The sequence below is a fragment of the Triticum dicoccoides genome, chromosome 1B, assembly GCF_002162155.2.
Source record: "Triticum dicoccoides isolate Atlit2015 ecotype Zavitan chromosome 1B, WEW_v2.0, whole genome shotgun sequence".
NCBI lineage: Eukaryota > Viridiplantae > Streptophyta > Magnoliopsida > Poales > Poaceae > Triticum > Triticum dicoccoides.
Genome location: NC_041381.1, coordinates 452,374,429 through 452,380,428, shown reverse-complemented (window position 1 = coordinate 452,380,428; position 6,000 = coordinate 452,374,429).

Genomic DNA, 6,000 nt, shown 5'->3' with positions numbered 1-6,000 from the left:
AATCACTGTTAGGATCATATTCGGAGCATGAATCTTTAGGTGGAGAGCGTTTGCATTGCATTGCATCCAGACTTGATTTCAGTCCCTTAATACCAAGTTTGACAGCCATGGCATTGTTCTGCTTTATTCTTTTCATGCGCGCAAGCTCATAATCATTATGATGCTGTTCAGAATCCGAGATTCATGAAAACATAAAAAAGTAGTCAGATTATCTATGGAATGCATTGTGGATTCAACTCGAAGAGTGTCTCCCTATAAACCCCTGCATATGCAAAGTTCACCCCAACCATGCTGATCAGACCACACACAGAAATACAAACCCCTTATGTCTCTATAACAGGTAGGCACACATTTCAAAACTGAAGTAGGAACATTAGAATCATATGAAATTCGTATTTGAACAAATAAACTAAGCAATCATGAGTGGCATAATGTTTAGCTTCAAGGGTGGAGTGTTGGTAGTGCAACACAAAGCAAGTAGGCAGATTGTATTCCATGTAAAAGATCGAAACCTATGTAAAAGCTGGAAATGGCACTTTCTTTCTATACAATGCAGTGTTCGTTGCCCACACATGATGGAAGAGATCACATAGAGAAATACTATTCACTCATGTCTATGGTTCCAGTATTTAGAAACAGGGTGGTCCACCCTAAAAGAATATTGACAACAAATATGACAAGGCAAGCATAGATGCAGTGAATCAATCGTTTACTTGTGAGCTTACTAGGACAAGTATGCAGAATTGTAACTGCAGTAAGTGACTGTCCAAAATCTGAATGAAGAAGTTTGTCTAGCACTTATTGTTTGCAAGTAATCAACGTGAATAATTGGATATTATATCGAGTGAGTAAGAAAGACAAGTAAAATTGTCAACAAACCTGGCTTGCAGTAGTAATCTAGGTCAATGTCACTACGACCAACAATCCAAAATGACTAGTGTCTGTTCCGAGGGCCAGAATTTTGAAAACCCTGTGAACTTTAGAGGTACTAAAGATTACGGAAATACATCTGAAAAATTAAGTGTAGGTAGCACTAAGCACACAACAAACCCTAATGACAGTCCTGCCTAATGAGTAATGAATCAATTAGAAAATGGGTGATGAGGAGTGGCTGCTGAGTGTTGAGGACGTATCTCAGGATAAATCAGGTTGGCTTGGTGGGTGCTACACGCCTGAGCCCTGAATGGACTGGGAAGGTAGGAACGGCGGCGCGCCCAGGTAGCAGTGACGCTGTTGGGTGAGCGGCTCTTGGCCTCCTGTTAGTCCGGCGTCTCCTCCTAGAGTCATGCCGTCCAGGGATGACAAGTCACCGGCAAGGCAGGCGGCTGGGGGCGAGTAGAGATCGGAAGCGCGCAGCAGAACAGAGGGGAATCGGGGCCTGGGACGACCCAAAATCCTAGGGTGGGCCGACCCACCGTGGGCACCCTGTAGAGATACACACCCGAGCGGCGAACATGCATTTTCAAAACTAATTTAGGAACATTTAGCTAACCAATTAAACAACTCTGTTTTAATAATATCAGATTCGTATTTAAACAACTAAGCTTGTTTAGCTTGATGGGTGGAGCAGTGTTATTATGACACGGAGCACGTATTCTGATCGTATAGTGATCATCAAAGGGGGAAACTCTAAGCATATTTTTTAGCAAAAGAGGGTTTCCCCTCTGATTTCTATTAAAGAAACCATCATGGAACCAACATGATCAATTAAACCCTAAGCATGTTCAATTAAACTGTATTATGACTGTGCCATGGCAGATTTGAAGCTGCAAACCAGAGAAATGATATTTAGCATCCATTGTTTGCTTTGAACTAAGAACTAAATTCTAAGAGATGAAAAGAAAGTAGAGTAACCAAGTTAAGATCTATTTTCTGGTTGAGATCAATAAGTTGAGGAGATATGAAGTATCACCTCTCTTGTGGCGTCGTGTAGGCATCGGGGGTGCGATGGCCGTCGGTGGCGTTGAAGCAGATCTGCGACGGTAGACGGGTGCATCCGGGGATAAGTCACGTTGCGGTGGAAGAGAAGGTCGTGTGAGTGGCCCCGGCAAAGAGGACGATGGCGCCAATGAAGTGATAGGATGCGATGCAAGGCTATTGGTCCGTCACCGTGGATGAGAAACGTCCATCTCTAGCAGTGGATGACGCGGTCTTGGTAGGTGCTCCCGCATGGTGGAGGACGGTGGCGATGGATGTGGTGGAGGACGGCGGCGATGGATGGGGTGGCGGACGGAGGCTGGTGTGGGGATGGGGTGTTCTAGCGCGGACGGTGTATGAATGGGAAAATGGAGGGAGAGGTATGGGGAACATTGTTTTTGGGACGCACCTGTCTGAAATATGGGAAAGTTGCGAACTTAGCCCCCATTTAAAATTTGGACGTCTCGTCGGTTGGGGATAGGACGGTAATCTCGCATCTCGCCAATATTTGCCCAGAGCGATTTCGGGCGAGGAGAGGGTCGTTGGCGCCCATGGTTGGCGCCCACGGTGTATGAACAGGGCTGACAGGTAGGGCGGTTGTGTCACGCCTAAGTGAAGTTACAAACCTGCCCCTATTGAAAATATTTGCCTACATCAATTTTGGCCGAGTCGAGTTTGTTTTGCTGTCCACCGTGTATGGATGGGGAATGGAGGGAGAAACAGAGGTATTTCAGATGATCTTGAATCAAATGTGTTTTGCCACCCATGTTCGATGCCCACCGTGTCGGAATGGGCTCAGAGGCGGTCGTGTCACGTCTAATTGAAGTTACTAACCTACCCTTATTTAGAGCAGTGGAAATCGGGCCGATGGATTGTCCGTGTAATGGGTAGACAGTAATTTCCATCTCCCAAACACTTGGCTTCGGGCAGCTGACGTGGGAGTGGACATTTTGCCGCTTCTTTCGAATTTTGGGACAATAAGCATCCACGTTTACCCTGGCAACTAAATTCGAATCCATTTTGTATTCCTATATGAATCTTTATAAATCATTCTATGTGTTTTTATATATCTTAGGACGACAAAGATGTATTCCACTGTCATATATGAATATGGTTTACAAATGCCGATACTCAAATTCAGAAGCTAGAATCCAGTTTAAGGTGAATTCGAATATTTGGAACACTTCATGTCCAACTCAAATGTCACACGCAACATAATGTGTACTCCCATTTAGATATGTACACAAGCGATGTATCAAGATTCAAATACTGAGTCAATCAACCAAGAATGTATAGAACTAGCAGACATACAAACACTTATAGAGTATATGGATCAATAATATCAACTAACATACATAGGCCATGCCACTGTACTTTTTTTGGCTACAACAACATCCTTTTTTTAGCCAGCATCTTGGCCCTTTTCGATGCGTGCCACCTATGGTCCATCTATACTACTATTATTGCTGAATGCACATTCAGCCCGATTGGCATATTTGTAGGTCTGGCACAACAATCCAAATGAAATGTCTCCGAGTCTTATCAATTAATACAGAGTTGTGCTCAAATAAAATTACAAACCAAAAAACAAAAAACAAAAAACAATTATTACATGATCTCTAAAACAAATGGTTTGATTGATTACATGAACAAACAACACAAAGGTTATTCAACGATGGAAAGAACATTTCACCTATGATTTACCAAGTAGGAATTTAATTTCCTTTTTTCCTTCAGGACCTTAACAATCTGGTCAGTCTCAGCTTGCTTCATTTTGAAATCCACTAAATATTTAATGGTTGTCTTGAGTACTGCTTGTGATTGTGCTGTTTGCTTCCTCAACATGTCAACTTCATCTCTAAGTGCAGAAGCAGAATCTCTTTCTACCACTAGTTTAGCCTCTAGAGCATCAGCAGTTGGCAATTCATAATGCACGATTGGGCCGGTGCCACTGCTGTGGGATGATGCAATGTCCATGGGGACCTTGCTCTTTGACCTTGGGCTAACCTGTTTTGCCATTAAAGTTCCGATTGGATTTAGAAAAGTTGAAGTTAGCAAAACATCTCAATTGGGAGTTATAACAACAAACCAGTTAAACAAACAACGAATTAAAGAGTTTCAATTGGATGCTGAAAAGTAGTTATTAACATTGTTGTAACCCGCTGTTGCAGCAGCAAAGCAGTTAAACAAACAAGTAGATATTTAAGTTAAGGCAAACAGGTAATTCTTAACAGTAAGTATCAAACACATAGATAAGCGCAATCTACAATAGTATTAACAGGCTGTGGTATTATGTAATCAGTAGCAAACTAAATTAAGCCAAGCAACATAATTGAACAATTTTGCAATAAGTGACTAACTAAAATTCCGAGAAGCAGGTAACTGAACTTACGCTAGTTCTTTGTACAGGCTCACTGCAACTTCTTTTCCGCTTACAAGGTTGTACGAAGGAGTCCATGGCATCAGTTGCTTGGATACACAGTCCCAATACTTCTTTCTCCCCACACTGCATTGGTAAGTCGAATGGTTAATCTAGTAAGATGATTCGTCCTTGATATGTTATATGAGGACGTGTAGTCAGACTAGTTGTAGCCACACACATCACACTTGCTTTTACTGTATATTTCATGCGATTACTTTTGGCATATCGAGATCTAAGCAATCTACAATAGGATGAAAAGACTGGCATCCTTCACATTATTGACGAACTCAGCTCATAGAAACAAGCAATTCAACCATTCTGTGGGTAAATCAAAAGCGCCATTGGAATATTTTTCACTACCCAATCATACACGCAAAAAGGGGCGACGCCACCATAGGGGCTGGTATGGGCGGCCGCCTCAGGTGGCTGGAAAGTGTGCACCTAGTTTGAGTCGTCCAGGTTGGCCCAGGGTAGTTTTGCTCGTCCCAACACACGAGTAGGCAATGTAAAAAATGAAGAAAAATGTTTCAATTTGGATGGGCCAATAACATAAGTGCAAGGCGGGTCCTATAGCAGGCTCGTGGCCCAAACGAGCGCCTCCCATATCGATTGACGTCAGGAAAAATCCCAATTCATTCGCTCCAGCCTCCAGTCTGGTTCGCTCCTAACCTAGCCGCCGCTAGACAGACCGACATAGCACTTCCTCGCGCCCTCGTTGGAGGGCGGTCGCTGGGCTTCAGGCGAACGGAAGGACAAGAAGATGAAGATCCAACCCTGGGTGTAGCCTGCGTGGGAGGCAGTGGCGGCAGCACGGACATGGCATCGAGCTTGCGCAAACGGACAGTCGCAGCTTGCAAGAGTAGCATGCGGAACGAGCAGGTACATCACATCCCTGATTATATCTAATTCAACTCTTCAATTTCTAGCCAATAGTTAAACCTGACGGTGTTGTAAAACTGCTTGTATGTAGGGAATCTATGAGAAAATGAAACCAATTTCTACTTATTTTGTAACTCCCCCTATCAATACTGAACTGACTGAATCTGATGTATCTAATCAAGTTTCCGACGCAAACATACAAGCTCATGTTGTTCTTGAGACTGAAGTGTCTAATGAACAGACTGCTAATGAAGGATTTGATGCAAACATTTTACATGCTCCTAGTGATGAACATATAGTGTCTAATGAGGGATCTAATGCAAGCATTTTGCAAGCTCATTGAAGGATTTAGTGTCTAATGGTGATTTATTATGTTGAGAGAGACAGAGATTTGCAGGCATTGATGACAAGCAAATTATAGTGCATTTTCATAGCTTGGGGAAACGTCGAGGCCATCTACCAGAAAGTCCCCGTATCATGACAACATAGCATAAATACTTTTCTAATATGTTGTTTGAAACTATTGGCATACTTGTGCAGGATAGATATATTGATATGCAGTTTGCGCACTAGTTATAGGTGCAATTACACTTTGATATTTTCAGCCAGAGAACGAATAATTCAAGCAGGTATAGACCATGTTTGTAGTCGTTGTACACCATGTTGCATTTTGTGTTTTTTGGTGCTTGCGTCATTTAGTGTTTATAATCTGAACTACTTTGGATCATTAGCTGGTTTTCAAAGTGCATGTAGCTTCACATTTCTCAATTATGTTGATTTCC